The following is a 19,279-nucleotide window of genomic DNA, read 5'->3' as shown; positions in this document are numbered from 1 at the left end:
CGACAATACACATAAAAGTTCATTGATAAAAACGGCATGGGAATTCCCCACAGGGGAACCCCGAACCAAAATTTTAAAAAATGACGTGGGGGGGTCCCCCTAAATTCCATACCAGATCCTTCAGGTCTGGTATGGATATTAAGGGGAACCCCGGCCAAAATTAAAAAAAAATGGCGTGGGGTCCCCCTCAGTCTATACCAGACCCTTCAGGTCTGGTATGGATTTTAAGGGCCATAGTGTTCGCACAAATTTTTTGCCTGTTAGCATGTTCTGGTGCGAACCGAACAGGGGGGTGTTTGGCTCATCCCTATTCCCCACATCCAATTTTCATTACAGGAGAGTGTGACTGGCCCTCAATGAAGCCGGGTCACACAGGTCCAGAGCAGATGCCATCCAAGGCCACTTTCCTACTTGTACCACCTGAAAGATGTCCAACTTTGATGCAACTTAAATCACTGCCTGTGATACGACTTGACCTCCATAGACCTCAAGTTTACAAAGTTGGAACAAAGTAGTGCAGGAACTACTTAGAGTTGATGCGACTTGAAGTTGCACAGATATGAACAGTACTCATTGGAAATCATGGGGTACAACTTGGAATGCAACTTAGGACTACAAAGTCACATGACAAGTTGGACCCCATGATTTCCAAAGACTAACCTTCATGTATGTGCGATTTTAATATGAAGCAACTTCTAAGTAGTCCCTGCACTACTTTAGTCAGACTTTTAGCCGACTTGAGCTCCATAAGCGTCAAGAATACACAAGCAGTGATTCAAGTCACACAACTTTCAGGATGTGCAAGTGTGAAAGGTGCCTTAAAGGTAACGTGCGTCTTTGGCTCCAGTTAGGTTGCCAAGTCAAGCCTCAAACCACACCTGATTTTAGCATGAACCAGAGAACAGAACATGTACTGGACCCCATGGTGTCAGCCACGGCCATAGCTGAAAACTACATTCACACTTGTCATGCAACTACAAACATCAAAATTGCACCCCCAGTTGTTCAACATTAATTATGGGCTCGGGCATGTTTTTTTCTAACCCACGTGCCTGAATCCACCAGGAAGCTCATACTGCGTATAGCTAATCATAGGCAGTGAGACATTTCCCGATCCGCGGCAGCACAGATTGGGGAAATGTGTCACTGCCTGTGATTAGCGCTGTGCAGTGTGAGCTTCCTGGCGGGCTCAGGCACGTGGAGCTGTCAACACGTCTGAGCCCATCTTTATTCAACATGTTTTTGAATGTTGCCCATTGATTTTTGTGCAAAATACAGTGGCAGCATCTTCCATGTAGTTCATGCACTACTTACCACTGACTTTCATGCAAGTTGAGGGCCTTAGACTTCAAGGGCAACCTACAGAAATTACATAAAAGTCTTACCTGAATGTCAGACAATCAAACAGTTTTCCACGGGGCTGGACTGGGAAAAAATTTGGCCCTAGACTTCAATTCAGACCGGCCCACTTTAATTCAATAAAATGCTGCCCCCCCCCTTAAAAATAAAAACCCGCCCACCAAAAAGAGAGGAGATGGGGGGGGGTTGAGGGAAAGGGGGTGAGTGTAAGCACTTGTTTGCTATCATAAAAACACCTATGTATAAATGCCGATGTTACCAAGCCAGGGACATTCCTTCCCATGCCTATTTGAACAAGAAAGAACAAGTTCTTTGAAATGTGAACATTTATTAACAAAAATGGAGCCAAAATTAACACAAAAATATATAAATTAATCAAAAACAGTAAGGCCAAAAATATATATATATATATATATATATATATATATACACATTTAATGGGGAGGTGGTCGCTGCTGCTGCTCAGGGGGCAGGTGTGAGGGTTGTGTTGAAGTGGTTGGGAGAGTGGCTTGGATGGGGGGCTGTGTCAAGGGGATGGCCAAGGGGTAGTGAAGGAGTTGGCTCAGGGGCTGTGTCTGGAAGGCCTGAAGTATGTATTGCGGGTGTTGGAAGTGTTGCGGCTCTGTGCAAGGTGTAGGACTGGGCATGAATGAAATTCTGTTGGTGGGCCTGTGCTTGGAGGAGGTTAAGGGCACGGGTCAGCTCTTGTTGATAGGGGGAAGGAGAGGGGGCCTGGACAAAGTGGGCTGGGGAGGGTGGGCCTGGGGAAGGACTTGCAAGGTGGTCTGGTTGTATAAATTGTGTGGAGGGTCCTGCTGGGGTGTACATGAGGGGTGGGAAGGGGGGCCAGAATTTTGGGTACGTTGGGGTGTGGTGATCAGCAGGTGGGGGGGGGTTGAAGGGGGAGTGTGAAATCTGAAGAAGGGGCAGGTGTGTGGTGTGTGTGGGAGGAGGGAGCGGGGTTTAGGGGTTCACCATTGGGAGGGGACTGGGAATTGTTGGAAGTGGCTAATTGGGGATGCGGCACCCCCCAGCTGGCTGCCCATAATTTAGACTATTTTGCTGTTCCAACAGTTGACGTATGGCAGCAGTTGTTCCCCAATATAATGATTAACTGCATGCTGGTTAGGGCCATAGTTTGCATCACTTGATGCATATCCTGTTGGATCTGCTGCAGGATCTCCTGGTTACCAGTCAACTTCTGCACAGATAGCTGTGTGAGCCCCAGTAACCTTACTAAATCACTTGTATCAGAAGGCCTCCTTTGATCATTGAATAACTCTATCTGGGCAACCAGCCTTTCTAATCAAAGAAAAAAAGAAGAAAAACAAAAGGGGATTCTCAACTGCTCCTAAATACCGATCCGATAATCCCCCTTTAGAACATAATGGGGATTTCTAAACGGTTCCACCGTCTAAACTAAGTATCTCGGATGATAAATAGCAATCCAGAGACACTAGGATTTAGTAGTCCTCTGAGTTATAATTAAATCCAAAAGAAAAACGTGACAAGCACAAAGGAACTCTTCTATGAGGACAATTCAGTGATATAGGTACAAATCTTTATTAAAGACTATCCAAAAGTAAAATTCCATATATAAATGACTATTAAACTACAACCCTATTACCAGTACACATTAAAAGACCTAAAGTCTGGAGGAGGAAAAGGTGACCACCATTTTCTAAATCACCTCATACAACTCTCATTCTCACACACACACATATACCAATAGATATTGATTGGTCATACAATCTGTTTGGATTGAAGGTAAAGTCATCAGGTGATCAATAGAAATGAGTCAATCATGATAACTGGCATAGTCTTACAGTGACAGACATATCCGATCACCAATAGTTTAACCACAGATGTAACAATCTTATAAATATTGTAAAGTGCAGGTGTAGTGTAGCATTTCCATTTCTTTTCAGTAGTACCAGCTTGTGACAATTGCAGCCTCCGTTTCACACTGTGAATATTGTCTATTCAGAATAATTCAGTAGTAAACGGCACAGTCACTGAAGCATGACAGCTAGAGGATACAAAATGAAATTGAAACTGACTTTACCATATGCTGGAGCCGAACGGCAAGCAGTGTGTCATGAAAAGCAGCGGGGGAATCCGAGTACAGGAACCAAATTTCAAAAGAGATCTGTATGATCTGTTAGTAGCTGTCTCTGATGCTGGAAACAGGGATCCCACTTGCTAGACACAGTGCAGCTTCCTGCTTTCACGATGCTTGCTGTAATCAGCTGTTTGTGTAGATTCAAGTCCTCGTCAGTAGTACACTTATGCCGCGTACACACGGTCGGACTTTTCGTCTACAAAAGTCCAACGGACGCCGACGGACTAAAGCTGGCTGGTAATCCGATCGTGTGTGGGCTTCTCCGGACTTTCAGCAGACTTTTTCAGCCTCAAATCCGACGGACTTTAGATTTGAAACATGCTTCAAATCTTTACGTCGTAACTACGACGGACCCCGAAATCCGCTCGTCTGTGTGCTAGTCCGACGGACAAAAACCCATGCTAGGGCAGCTATTGGCTACTGGCTATGAACTTCCTTATTTTAGTCCGGTGTACGTCATCACGTACGAATCCGTCGGACTTTTGTGTGGTCGTATGTAGGCAAGTCCGTTCGTTAGAAAGTCTGCTGCAAGTCCGCCGAAAGTCCGCAGGAAGTCTGTCGGACAGGCTGTCGGACTTTTGTAGACGAAAAGTCCGACCGTGTGTACGCGGCATTAGAGTATCCGCTGTCTGGGCTGCAGATGTCAGGCTCTGATGCTGGCATTTAGTCAGAGGGAAGCGAAGAGGTTTAGAGGCATTTAAGTAGGTGAATAGGTGGTCATCCATGGATCCTCCTCACAGATACCAGATACTGATGCTTACATGTTTTGCTAATTAATTAGCTTCCTCAGAGCATCCTTTCCAGCAACCAGCCTTTCTAGTAGATTCAAATGTGGGTTGTGATAAGGTGGGGGGGGGGGGGGGGGTGCCGATCCAGCTGCATCCAATGCTGGCTAAAAGACAAAAAAAAATAGTGTCTACCTTACAAAAAAGACACAAAATAGTAAATATGTTTTTAAAAACTTTATAGACTCTCAAAACTTTTGAACAATTTCAATACAAATATGTACAAACCAAAATAAATAACAGACAAAAACTAAAATGCCATTTGTAAAAAGAATCCAACACCAAGGGCTGGTCAGCTGCAGGTCCAACCCCCCATTTGGCTCTCCAAATCTTTAATCCTCCTGTCCGTCCACATCAGGAGGCTTTCCATGTCCGTCATGGACAAGTCAGTCATGACTGTGGAGGAAAAAAAAAAGCAGATCCCATTGATTCAAAGAATAACTACATCAACAGCTAGGCACAGTAGCATATATCAGCCATGGATACATTCATGGTAAAACATGACAATTTGCTAGGTCACGTAGTCATCCTCAATTCCTTAATCCTACAAATTCTTCAATGCACATATAAGAGGAATTCCTTGGCCACCAAGGTTATATGATTATTCTCAATCTCCATAAATATCTCTATGTTCAGAATGATGTCCAGCTCCATTCACACAGGGATTCCTATTGACCTGCAAAGATTATTCAGGTGTGTGCTAGGAGGGAGCGGCCCTGTTCATGAAGGTGGTAGAGATCAGAGTTGCTGAAGCACTTTTTTGGGGAACAAGTTAGTACTCACTAGTGAACTGTTTTAGGATTGTTCTATTGTCCTAAGCGTTGACAAACTTTAAGGGGGGCCATATGCAGACACAATAAGCTGTCAGGGGAACTGTCCAGAGCTGACTTATCACAGTAATTGTCTGATAAAACAAAAAACGTAACAGGGGTGACATGTAGACCAGGATAAGGCAAACAAATCAATATAGTATGGGGTGTGTTAACTTGCTAGCTAAGTTACATGTGCACACATCACTCTCTATTAAAATCTCAATATATCTATATCTCCCTCTCTCTATATATATTTATATCTATATAGATATATATCTCTATCTAAACATTTGAGAGACTGACTGCACCTATTCTGAGGCAGTGCCTGTTGAGAGGGTTGAGCTTGCAGCTGAAACAACAACAAGGAGAGGGGCGCCTCTGAGTATATATCATAAACACATTTTATTCAAACAGCAATATCCACTCACCTAAAAATTGGAAGAGCATTCAGGTCAGTTGGCTGGGCTGAAGAGATGCGGTGGAACTACAGGTCACAGCGGTTCCTGCAGGGCATGCCAGGTCCAGAGGAGGAAGGATAAGCTGGTGCAGTCTCTTGCAGTTAACAGGCCAACACAAATCCTGCTGTATTAGGAGCCTGATAGTGTCCTGGATACCAGGATAAGGGTTCCAAGTGGGGGGAGAGAGAGATGTATAGGATGCCAGAGCAGCCGTTCCGCCGTGCTGCCGCTCTCCGCTGAGTAGTGAGAGCCTCTGAGATGGAACACGGCTGGCCGTGCAGAGGTTCACAAACGAGGCTTGGGGAGAAAATACAGCGTGGCGCCCGGTGATGATGTCACACGTATGCGACGCGTTTCAGAATAGGCTTGCCATTGGTGGGCGAATGGCCGCATTCCTTTCTCAAGCATCTGCAGCTGAGCAGCCCTTGCTGACTGAGTTGAAGCTGTGTGAAGATAAATATTAAAAAAAAAGGGAAATAAGTCGAGCCATGACATAAGAACAACAAATGAAGGAAAAACAGTCACCTAATACATCAAACAAGTGGGGAGGCCTAGCCACAGCCAAATCCTCTTCTTGATTGTTGAAATAAGCTAGATGACAAGACCCCTAAGGCTTACAGGGAAGGTTAGATATAGTACTTGTGTAAAACAACACTACACCAAGCTACTCAGGGCCAAAAATGCTCACATACTCTTTGGGGAACCATTTGAGATGTAACACATCACCTTAGGCCCTACACAAATGTCCCAGTGGCAAGCAACTGTCTACCATTGAAGTTGTGTGGTGCCAGCAGTACTATGCTTGATCGTTCTCACTCATGCCAAGGGAATTTGTGGGCCAAGCCTCAAACTCTCCATGACAACACTCCAATAAGAGTGTCCACAATAATTGGGCAGCCCATGCACCCATTCAACGTATGTGAGAATTCATATCAAACTGTCACAGGATACAAGCCTCTTGCAGTCTAGGTGCAGAAGGGCTCCTTACCTAAAAAACTCCACATCCCAAACACCTATGATGCCAAGATTTCAAACAAAAGGCACAGTGCAAGTTATCATTCTTACATGTTTGTTAGTTGGACCATACTCTGGCCTAATTTAGTAGTAAACATCCAACAACATGAAAAAAAGCAACCATTAAAAAAAAACCTTGCGGTCTTGAAAGTTAAAACAGGGATACGGAGAACATTTAAACATGAAAGGTACCTACTTTGGGCTGGAGAGGGGGTGACCTCTTCATCAGTCTCCTCCTCAGTCCTGGGGTACCAGAGTGCTGCTGCTCCAAAAAAACAAACAAATCAAGAAAAAAATAAGCCACCAAAGTTATACAAGGGACACATAAAACTGACAAGCACACTGAGAAGGTACTTACTATGAGATGGATGGGGGGGGGGGGGGCGCCTCAGCTTCTCCCTCCTGTTCCTCCTCCTGACTCCAGGTGGGAGATGAGTCTGCTGCTACAAAAACACACACCAAACAAATCACTCCTCCAAAGTATGACAAGAGACAGAAAACAGACGAGCACATTGAGAAGGTACTTACCATGAGATGGATGGGGGGAGGCCTCAGCCTCTCCCTTCTCCTGAATCCCGGTGGGAGATGGGCCTGCTTCTACAAAAACACACACCAAACAAATCACTCCTCCAAAGTATGACAAGAGACAAAGAAAACAGACGAGCACATTGAGAAGGTACTTACATTGAGATGGATGGGGGGCTCCTACTGCTCCTCTTCGTCACTCATTTCTACAGAAAGAACAGCGCAAATTATACTCAATTTTAGTCCACAAACGTGAAGCTACTTATCATGGCAGCAAAATACACAATTCTAAAACAAGTTTAGTGCCAAAGGTTGTGATACATTGGAGAATGTCCGTTGGATATTTCCTTGGGGCAGGCAGCACATACAGGCACAATGACATCAATGTGAATTATTGGGCATGTTTGGAACCAGGAGGTCACTGTACATCCACTAGGGTGCCACCCCCCCCCCCCCCCCGGTCACCCACACTAAAGTAGCTAGTGGCTTACTTATTCTGGTAAATTTAAGCAGCCTGAAGATCCTGTGTTTTAAGATGCATTCACAGCAACTCAAGCTCCACAAAGCTGTTCTGGAAGCAGGTTATTCCAAACAGCTTTGCTTCCTCTACCTGTGAGGTGATTTTTGTCGCCCAGCTCACAAATGCTACCTGGTCCAATCACACCACTTTGTCCCAAGCAATTAGATGTAGACAAGCCCAGATCACTGTCAAACAGTTGTCATGAAGGTAGCCCATTCAGGATAGTTAAAAACATGGCAGGTACAATCTTCCTCATCGTAAGAGCAATCCAAGCTTTTCAAAAGGGGAAAGAATATAACGTTACAATGCTGCTAAAGAACTGTTCAGATGTAAGTGTTACAAAAAAAAAGGAAAATCCAATAACAATTTAGGAATGTTCTCCCTTCCCCCAAAGGAAGCAAAATGTAACTAGCCAAAAATTCCCAAGCCTCTTTTTACCATTTACTTCCCGCAGCCGCTGAAGTGTCTCCATCCCGGGGGCCACAAACTGCAAAACTGCAGTCCTCCTCCTCCGCTGCTCTTTTAGCAAGCAGACAACTGCCTTGCGTCCATCAGCTGTGTCTAGAACAAGTAGAGAAAGAGAATAGAATTTAAGGCCCAATTCAAAAGTGATTTAAAGGTTGTTAAAACACACATACACATGCGTATTGCAGCAGATAGTTATTACGTAGAGACTTACCAGAAATTTGAGCTGCTGCCTGCCTCAGCACCTTGGTCCTTCGGCGCTTTATGTCACTCCAGGACCTTTGAATCTGCAGGACAGAGACGCTGTGCCGATATTTCTGATGCAGCTGACTTAGGATTTTCCTGACAATTGTCTGCTTGCTATAATTAGACAAGCCATTGTCATTATTGTTATTTGCGGAGGAGGAGGATCTGTGTAGACAGAGATTTTTGAGAGAAATTACATTTGAAAAGATTTGTCGTTGCAAAAATAAAAACATAACTAAACCACCTTTGTACATTTGCCAGAAAGGAAATACATCTTTAAATGTTTGGGGGATACATATACACTAAGCTCCACACCTATGTTTCTCTTTCTCTGTCTCTCTATAATTAGACATGTCACCACACAGTGGCAAAGTGTAACAAAGTATTGATGGAGTTTATTTTTGAGCCAACAAAGCACTGCACAGTCTGTAAGGGGTACCCAATGCAAATATTAAAACTAAACATTAGCATGGGTTACACCACAAAAAAAAAACAAAAAAAAAAACACAGGTCTGTTTTTGATTGTGAGGGGATCACTTATGCCAAAAATAACATATGAAATGGCGTGTTGTCCCCCCAAAAGCTATACCAAACCTTCCTGTTAGAAAGTGCATGTGTATGTGCAAAACATTGCAATAATATAGAAATATAAATCTAATACATAAATCAATAAATATAGTCCATATGTAGTGAATGGGAATCCAACAATTAGTCAAAATCAGTCCAAGAGGGAAACCCTTGAGTAAACATGCTCAAACTCGGTGGCAAAAAATGAGAAAGACACCACACTCAGTGATCCACCACCACACAAATATTGCGCTTACCACAAGGCAAGCAGAAAACAGCCTATATTCCGTCTTGGAATGGGGAGTCCAGCTGATGTACTTTGACTGCATCCAGTATATCTGGGAGGATATAGCAAGGACCCCAACACTTCCGTCTCACAGGCATGTAAATAAAAAGAAACTGACCATAGTGTAATACTGGCAAGATGGTTGGATAGAGGAAGGTAGAAAACTTACATGCATAAATTATAAATACAGCAAGAAAGACACCCTTATGTAGATGTGCCAAACTCAGCAGTGGAGATGAGAGAGACACCATACTCAGTGATCCACCACCATACAAATATTTCGCTTACCGCAAGGCAAGTCAAAAACAGCCTGTGTTCCGTCCTGGTGTGAGAAATCCAGCTGGTGTGATCAAACTGTGTGCAGCATGGCTGGGAGGATGTGGCAGGGACCCCAAACCCTCATCTCACAGGCCTCCGTCCATTAATGTGGCCTTCTGTAGCTTTTTATTTTGGATTCCTTCCTGGGGCCCCTTTCACCAAGGGGTATCCGCTGGTACTCCCTTTCCTCGGGGTGATGACGTTTGCTCAGTTCTGCTTTGCGAGGAGTCTTGCGAATACAGAACGACGACACACGCCGCAGGAGAACTGCAGTGTCTAGTCAGTGCCGAAGCGCGCACATCCACAGGAAGTCCATAATGCGGGATCTGAACGTGATCTGAACGTGACTGGAAAAACAATCACCTACCTGAACCTTGCTTGATTTCAGCCTCGTGTAATGCCCAAGAGATGCAAAAAAGTGACAGCACAGATGTAGGAGACACTGAACACACCCCCTGGAGCTTGACAGGGGAAAAACAAAAAACCCCCCACAGGCAAATCGGCCTAAAATCAAGTCAAGTTCAGCCGTTCTCTTTTTGTAAGAGCACTGTGTCAAAGTCACCTCTTCTCATAGGTAGATTAAGTACATATATACCCTTTACCTTTAACCCCTTTGGGTCCCCCCCCCATGGGACTGTGCAAAATGCAACGATGGTGGTCAATCGTCATCTTTTTTTCTTGATACTTGGGATGTGCTCGCCAACTCTGACCCAAAGCTGTCTTTTTGTTTTTCCAACATAAATCTTATTACATGGGCAACGTAACATGTACACTACTCTAGTTGTAGAGCAATTAACAAATTGTTTGATCATAAATTCTTTCGTCCTGTCAGAGTTGGCGAACACATCGGTTTTGTGCACGTATTTGCAGATCCTACAGTGACCACATGCAAACATCCTAGGGGTCAGCTTGAAATTACTCAACCAATTTTTATTCTGAGTCTTCTGATATTCAGAATGTAATAGTATATCATTCAGATTTTGAGTCCTTCTTGCCGTCATAAGGGGTCTCAACCCTACGATATCAGCAATCCCAGGGGTCGAACTCAGGATATGCCAATGTTTTCCTAGAGTGTCTCTGACCTGATTCCATTGTGTCCCAAATTTGGTAATAATCCTCGGGTAAGTTTTTTGGTCTTTTTTAGTTGTTTCATGATTTTGTAGGAGTTTCTCTCGTTTACACTTTATGGCTTTATTCCTAGCCTTCCTAAGAGGTTTATGGGGGTATCCTCTCTCTCTCTAAACCACCTGTACATATCATCAGCTTCTTCTAATGCCCCGTACACACGGTCGGATTTTCTGATCAGAGCGCGTTGTCGGAAATTCCGACCGTGTGTGGGCTCCATCGGACATTTTCCATCGGATTTTCCGACACAAAGTTTAAGAGCAGGATATAAAATTTTCCGACAACAAAATCCGTTGTCGGAAATTCCGATCGTGTGTACACAAATCCGACGGACAAAGTGCCACGCATGCTCAGAATAGATAAAGAGATGAAAGCTATTGGCTACTGCCCCGTTTATAGTCCCGACGTACGTGTTTTACATCACCGCGTTCAGAATGATCGGATTTTCCGACAACTTTGTGTGACCGTGTGTATGCAAGACAAGTTTGAGCCAACATCCGTCGGAAAAAATCCTAGGATTTTGTTGTCGGAATGTTCGAACAAAGTCCGACCTTGTGTAAGGGGCATTAGAAGTGATGATCTTTTGAGCAATTCCTCCTGATCCTAAGGAAATGTCCCGTAGGTATTCCATGGATCAGTGATTTAGGGCGATGGCTTTGTGCCAGTAGTAAAGTATTCGCTGCAGTTTCTTTTTGATATGTCTGTGTGGTAATCTTATTAACAATTCTGGTAATTTGTAAGTCGAGGAAGGGCAGTGTGGTCTCGTGGTATGTATAGGTGAATCTAATATTCATATTGTTGACATTAAGCTGTGACAGAAAATCTGCCAATTGTTCTGCAGTACCATTCCACACCACTAGGACATCATCGATGTACCTCAGCCACAACGGACAGTGGCTGAGGTGCATCAAGGATTTATACACTACCTCTTCCTCCCAGAGGCCTAGGTGGAGGCACGCGTAGGCTGGAGCCCACGGTGCCCATTACAGGTGCCTCTTTGTTGATGATAATTAATACCCAAGAACTGGAAGTAATTATTATGGAGCATGAATTCTAGCAATTCAGCCACAAATTCATTATGTGCCCCTAATAGGGGGTATTCCTGTTCAAGGAAATTTCCTGCAGCCTGGATCCCCCACTGATGGGGTATTGAAGTATACAAACTTTCAAGATCTATCCCCACCAGCAATACTCCCTCTGGCAGGGACAGATGTAACAGCCTGAGTAGGACATCTCTAGTGTCCCTTACAAACGACGGTAGATGGTTGACCATTTTTTGAGTGAGTCCACATATCGCCCCACGTTTTCCAGGAGGCCCTTTATGGCGGAGATAATTGGTCTCCCAGGGGGCTGCGTCATTGATTTGTGCAGTTTTGGTATAATATAGAACATTGGGGTGGTGAACTCATTTACTTGGAGATAATCATACTCCTTCTTTGAGAGTAGGCCTGCTTCCCAGTTTTAATTTTCCGTTAAGTGTTTTGACAAGGGTCAGGAATGGGTTTCCACTGAGCTTCATATAAGTAGATTCATCACCTAGTTGTCTTTGGATCTCCTTTTCATAAAGGGTCTCACTCAGGAGGACCACACTTTTGTCACTTTTTTTAATGACCAGGTCAGGGGCCTCCTCCAGTTCTTTCAGTGCCTTACGTTCATTACTGGTTAAATTGTGTGGACCTAGCCAATCTTGCTTAGGTCCTTTTGGACCAGGTCCGAAAACTATTTAAGCCACCTATGTTTCGTTAATGAAGGCATTTTTGTTGATCTAATTCTCAAATTAGCTGTTCTCCTAATAGGGACTTATTTCCCCCTCTAATTCACTATCAATATTCTCCTCCAGTAATGGTAGGAGGCTTTCCAATGCCTCCTTGTCATCCCCATCCATTATTCCCTCTTTGTTCTGGGGCTCCTGTTTTTGTGAATTCTTTTCATGCCATAGCCTATAGAGGACTTTTCTCAAAAAGAGATTTAGGTCTTTAAAGACCTCAAATTCCTTCATAGGTGAGGGTGGGGAAAAGGACAGACCCTTTTGCAATAATTGTGTATGGTGTTTGTTTAGATGGAAGTTAGATAAGTTCACAACTTTTAAATCATTTATTGATGTGTCCTGGGGACTACTACCTAGTATCTTTTTTGGTTCCTGAGTCTCCCACTTCTCTGATTCCTTGTCTCTTCTGTTTCGTTTCCCTTTCCGTCTGTGGGTGCTTTTTCCTCCTTCCTTCCCCTTTCTTTTTTTGATTAAAATTTGTTTGGGGTACAGAGCTATCATTTTTCCCCTCTAGTTCCTCAGCAAAGGTGACAGATTTACCTCCAGTATCTACGTGACTATCAGAGGATGACCCAGTCCTGTTGGTACAACTATGTTGTTTTGGCCTAGAGCTCCTTGACCTACTTCTATTTTGTTCAGTTGGATCAAAGACATCATCTCTTTCCCCATCAAGCAGATTTTGTTTAAATTTCTCTTGTTTAGTATGTTTAATGTTTTTTTGGATCCTCTCAATTTCCTTTTTGAAAAAACTAATTATTCTTTTCAAGTTCACCTTCATCTTTATAGGGTTCAAGTTGTTTAGCACTATTTTCAAGTTCCTCCTGCAATTCCTGCAACTGTTTTTCTTCCTCTGCTACAATAAGTCACATTACATTAAGGCCCCTATTAAGGCCCCTTTCACACATGCGGACAGTATGTCCGTATTTCATCCATCCGTTTTCGGATGAAATACGGACATACATGCATCCCTATGGGATAGCGGGTGTCAGCAGATTTACATCCGCTAACACCCGATGTCGTCCGCCTCCGTTCTCGTCCGATTCTGCGGACGGAAGAAAATCCTATTTTTCTATCCGTCTGCAGAGCGGATCAGAGGAACACGGACAGACGGTCCGTGTTCCTCCGATCCCCCATAGGGGAGAGCGGAGATCTGACAGGGCGGTCCCTGCACAGTGTGCGTGTCCCGCCCTGTCATCTGCCTGCTCAGCTGGGGAAAGCGGAGCGATCCCCGCTGAGCAGCGGATAAACACGGGGCGGATCAACACAGATCCGTCCCGTGTGAAAGGAGCCTAACACATTCTTCCTTCCAGATTTCTAGAAATCTGGGTGTGTGTAAATGTTCAGCTGGGACTACCCTTTCTCTCAACCCCCTTGGAATAACCTTATTAGCAATGTGTGAATTTAGGGATGAAAAATATCCGATTTATTCAAAAAACATCAAATTTAAAACATCTATATAAACACAATATAGATTTCACACACAGCAATTGTTTACAGTACAGAAATTACAGTGACATTAAAAAGTGCCAACAACGGTAGTTGGAGGCTGTTGTTTAGAATACTTGGGAACGTGACCTCAACAGTTTCGCGGATTGACAGCTTCTTCAGGAAGCGTCCAAGTAAATTCTCTAAGGATCAAATAACTACAGTTACATATATGATAAATAACAAATGCATTGACAGTAACATGAACATTGGAGTGATAATTCATTTCAGATAGGTATATGTAAACTCACCAACCACTGCCCAATCCGGGCTTGAACGGCACTGTGAGACGCCCAAAAAAATGGGCGTTCCCCCGGGGGCGAGCACGGGGTTTTTTTTACGGCAGAGCACACTAATATGTAAAAAGAATAAGGAGCATATTAGATAATAAAAATATGGATCGATTATGGGTAAGTGAGAACCACCCGGGTAGAGTAGAAATTATGATGAAGTGGCCAGGGGAAAGGAAGGGGGCTGGGGAGGGGGGGGAGGGGGGAAAGGGGGGGGGGAGAGGGGGGAAGGGGGAGGGGAAAGGAAGGGGGAAAGGAAATAAGGAGGAAAAGGAGGGAAAGGGAAATGAGGGGGGAAAGAGGGAGAGGGGGAGGGAAACGGGGGAAGGGATAGGAGAAAGGGGGATAAGGGGAAGGAGAGATGGACAGGAGGGAAAGAAGAGGAAGGGGGGCAGAAATGGGGGGCAGATAAAGAGTGGAGGGGGGAAGGGGGAGGGTCAGAATAACCGGCAGGAAACCAAAGGGGGGAGGGAAAGGGGGGGGGGGTGAGGCAGGAGCAGCCCTCCACCTATAGTGTAGCTAATCAGTATTGATGAGTGACCAAAAAACACCCACCATTGTTTAAGTACCAATGAGGGTCCAGTAAATTGCACCTGTAGACAGGATTTTTTCTTTGGGACCATATGATATGACGGTTATTGCGGGTTAATGCATTGCAGCTTTTTGAAGGTAAGAAAAAGTAATAGGTAAATACTGTGGATGTCAATGGTCACAGCGGACCTGTAGAATCACACTGAAAACAACAGAGAAACACCGTCATACTCTTAAAGATAAGGAATCTTTGCTGGTAAATAACAGATAAGTGAGGAGAAGAGGAGGGGATATAATGGAAGTTTAAATGTAAATTACTTGTGGTTCGTCCCTGCATGGGTAGCCTGCCAGGTGTCTGCCGTAGATACAAGGCCGCCATAACGGCGGCCTTATATACCCCCAACCCGGAAGAAGTGCGGCGCTGGGGTGTCCGCAGCACCGCTTCTGGGTCAGGCTTTCACCTAGAGCGCAAGCGCGGACCATAATCAGCGCCTGCGCCTAGCCCATTAAATTGGCGGTGATTGACACCGCCGAAGGAGGCGGAGGAAGGAGGCCCGATCCGGAGGAGGGGCCCCTCCTCTGCCTGGAAAGCCACATGCCTGCCGCTGGGGGAGAATAAGCTCCTCACACCGCATATTGGTGGTGAGCATATTAAATAGCTGAAATCAAGAATACAATGTGGTACAAACAGAAGATCTATACATTGCATTCGATCGACCAATCCGAACGCATGTAAACAAACAACTTGAACAGTTCTTGTAATGTGATAATAATCACAAAATATTGATACATAAGATTGCAAAAACAAAATGAGAACCAGTCATTATATTACATATTTTCTTGGCATTAGAAAGAACTGCCTATAATGTTCACGTGTTGGAAATAAGGCAAGCGGGACATCCGATAGTAAGGGAAATGCCAGTGGGAAAGGGAAGGGAAGGAAAAAGAGAGGGGGAAAGGGAAACAGAAAATAAGGCGACCTAATATTAGTGGAGAAAGGTGCCATCAGGGAGCATCCGCAGGGCTGGGCAGATCATAAGCATGATCATTTTTGCTATAAAAAATACTTATGTGTATGTGCCTCATTGAGGCCCGGGGGAGTAAGAGCGTTCAATTGTTCTATCCAGAACGATTCCCGTTTTAGGATCTCTCGATCCCAGTTACCCCCTCTGGGGTCCTCTGGGATGACTTCCAATATAGTAAATTTCACATGGCCAGGGTTGAATTTATGGTGAATCCCAATATGGCGCCCCACAGTTTGCCATTTGTTGATGCATATAAATGATCTCCCAGTCGTTGCCTCACCTCCCTAATGGTCTTCCCCACATAAAACGCCCCGCAGTCACAGGTCATTAAGTAAATAATACCTCTCGTGCCACAATTGGCCGAATGTCTCGGAGATAATAGCTCACCATTGGGGAGCACCAATTGGTGTCCCTCTAAAATCCATGGACAATTGCCGCATTTGTAAGTGCCACGGGGCTCTTTAGATGTAATCCTAGGGGTTCTGTAGTGACTATGGGTAAGTCTATTGCCGCGTACACACGGTCGGACTTTACGGCGGACTTTGCCCGGCGGATTTTTCGACGTACTTTCCGACGGACTTTGTGAATGAACGGACTTGCCTACACACAATCCACCAAAGTCCGTCGAATTCGTACGTGATGACGTACGACCGGACTAAAACAAGGAAGTTCATAGCCAGTAGCCAATAGCTGCCCTAGCGTGCCTTTTTGTCCGTCGAACTAGCATACAGACGAGCGGACTTTTCGACCGGACTCGATTTCAACGGATAAATTTTAAACAAGTTTAAAATCTAAGTCCGTCCAACTTTTGAGAAAACAAAGTCCGCTGGAGCCCACACACATCGAATTGTCCGACGAAATCCAGTCCGCCGGGCAAAGTCCGCCGTAAAGTCCGCTCGTGTGTACGCGGCATATCTCTCAGTGAGATAGCCCTTCTGAATACTAGTTCAGGGGTGGATTTAATGTATTTTTTCACAATGTGATGGTCAGTCAGCAAGTGCCAATGTTTAGAAAGAATATTGCGCAGCTGGTGATGGTAGGTGGAATATCTGGTAATGATCGCCGCATTGAAAGGTCGTTTAGTACAAGGAGGACCATACAGCAATGTCTGTTGATCCAGGGCAAAGGCTTTGTTGAAAGCTTTTCTCAAATTAGTGCGGCTGTTGCCGCGTGCTAATAAGCGTGTACGTAGTGCATCAGCCTGTCGATGGAAATCCCCGTCCTCAGTGCAGTTTCTCCTTAATCTCAAATATTGAGCGTAAGGGATACTGCGGATAAGAGGACGGGGATGTGAGCTAGACGCATGCAGTAGAGTGTTGCCCGCCGTAGGTTTACGGAATAAATCCGTAATCAATTTCCCTGAGGGGTTCTTGGTGATCTGTACATCAAGGAATGATACACTCTGAAGATCATACGTATATGTGAAGTACAGGTTGAATTGATTGTTATTCAGCCTTTCTATAAAGGTGTTGAGGAGTTCTACAGTACCTGTCCAGATGATCAAAAGATTGTCAATATACTTGTACCAACATAGGGTATGGTCTAGGAAGGGTTCTAATTGTTTATCCCCAAAAATGATACGTTCCCAGCCACCAAGATATAGATTGGCATAAGACGGGGCACATGATGTGCCCATTGCGACGCCTTGGGTTTAGAGGTAAAGTTGATCCATAAAGGTGAAATAATTCTTAGTAAGAATAAAATCCAGCAACTTTAGGATGAAATTATTAACCGGCCAAGTATTATGGTCTTGCTCCATGAGGAAAGATCCAGCCATCCGAAAGCCCTGCTTGTGGGGGATGCTCGAGTAAAGAGCCTCGACATCAACAGCCACGAGCAGGGCATCCGGAGGGACTTGAATCCCCTCGATGTGTTTTAATAAATCCGTGGTACCGCGAATATATGAAGGTAAGCTTTGTACGTGTGGCATTAGGAATGTGTCTACTAGCTTACTCGCATTTTCTGTGAGTGATCCTTTACCTGAAACGATTGGGTGGCCTAGCGGTGACGTCAAATTTTTATGCGTCTTTGGGAGCGCATAAAATGTTGGTGTCCGTGGTATTTGGGTATTGACGAATTTCAAGGTATCCTCGTCGATGAGGCCCTCCCAGAAGGCCCCAACCACGAGGTGCTTGAATTCGTCAATAGTTGATTGAATAAATGAAGTGTCTATGGGGGAATACCAGCTAGAGTTCGATAAGATCTTTAAACACATAGTTTGGTACTGTTGATGCGTCATCAATACCAAATTTCCACCCTTATCCGACTGCTTAATGATTAAATCAGGGTTTTTTTTAGGTTTTCTAATGGCTCTGTTTTGCTTCGATGGTTAAATTCGATGGTGATGTTACCCATTGTTCTTTTTTGAGAGAGAGAATGCACTCATGTAAGAAGGCCCAAATAGAAGGGCATGTCATTAGGTCAGGGAAAACTCGGGATTTAGGTTTAAAACTGTTGGGGGGATCTTTGAGTGAGACTAGGATTAGTATTGCTTAAATTTACTTCAGAAAGATTATTGTCAGTATCGGCATCCTGTGAGTCTACTACTCCCTCGTCATACAAAAGCATTAAATCACGTAATGCTTGGAATTCGGCCATAGAGAAATTTTTTGTTTTTTCTGCCAACTCTTTCTCCAACTTAAGCTTTTTCCAATCAAGATCGAAAATATAGCTAAATGTTAGATTCCTGGCAAATAGGTAGAGATCTTTTATGGTCTCATAAATGTTAATAGGTTCCGTGGGACAAAAGCCCAGTCCTAATTGTAGGACTTGTTCTTCCTCAGGGGAAAGTGAATAGGATGTAAAATTGATAATGTTCAATGTGTGGACACTAGCATTTGACTCTATTGTGTCTAGTTTTGAGAAGTGCCTGGGTGTGGGGTCTTTTGTACATGCGCATCCAGATTCCCTTGTTTGTTGGGTTCTGGAGTTGCCTGCACTAAAAAACCAGGTTGTGACAAAAGTGTCTGAATGTTGGGTTGTAGTAGTTTGGGAATTATATTGTGTAAGGTGGGTTGTGTAGATCCCTCAGAGGGGGTCTGCAAACCCGTTCGAGGTGCCTGTTGTGTTTTCAGTGTTTTACCGTGTTGCTTACCCTTTTTGGGGAATTTGATGGGATGGTTGTCGCCCGTGAGGGACCTTTTCCGTGGAATGGTGGATTGTGTTGTGACCTGTGAGGATAAAGAAGACAAGGAAGAATCAGACTCAGTGTAATCTGTTACTGTAACATTTGGGGGTTTCCGATTGCGGTAGTTATTCCTTCTCTAATGCAATTTTCCTGACCATTTATACGCGTATCTTTCCGAGAATGCTAACTTGTCCTGAAGGAATTTGCCCTGTTTTTTTGTTATAATATCCTTGTTGATAGTTTCTAAACGTTCTTTTACCTCCCTCCACTTATCAGTAAAGGGGGCTGAATCTTTTATATTTGGAAATTGATTTATCAATCTTTCAATTTCACCGTCCAACATCGTCATATCTGATCGATTATTGTGTGGTCAATTGTTTCATCAGTTCCAAGCTGCATTGCGTTAAGGTACCTTCCCATGCTTTCTTGAAATCAGGGGAAGGGTCCTTAA

This window comes from Aquarana catesbeiana, linkage group LG01, assembly GCF_042186555.1.
Source record: "Aquarana catesbeiana isolate 2022-GZ linkage group LG01, ASM4218655v1, whole genome shotgun sequence".
Classification (NCBI taxonomy): domain Eukaryota; kingdom Metazoa; phylum Chordata; class Amphibia; order Anura; family Ranidae; genus Aquarana; species Aquarana catesbeiana.
This window is presented reverse-complemented; position numbering follows the sequence as displayed.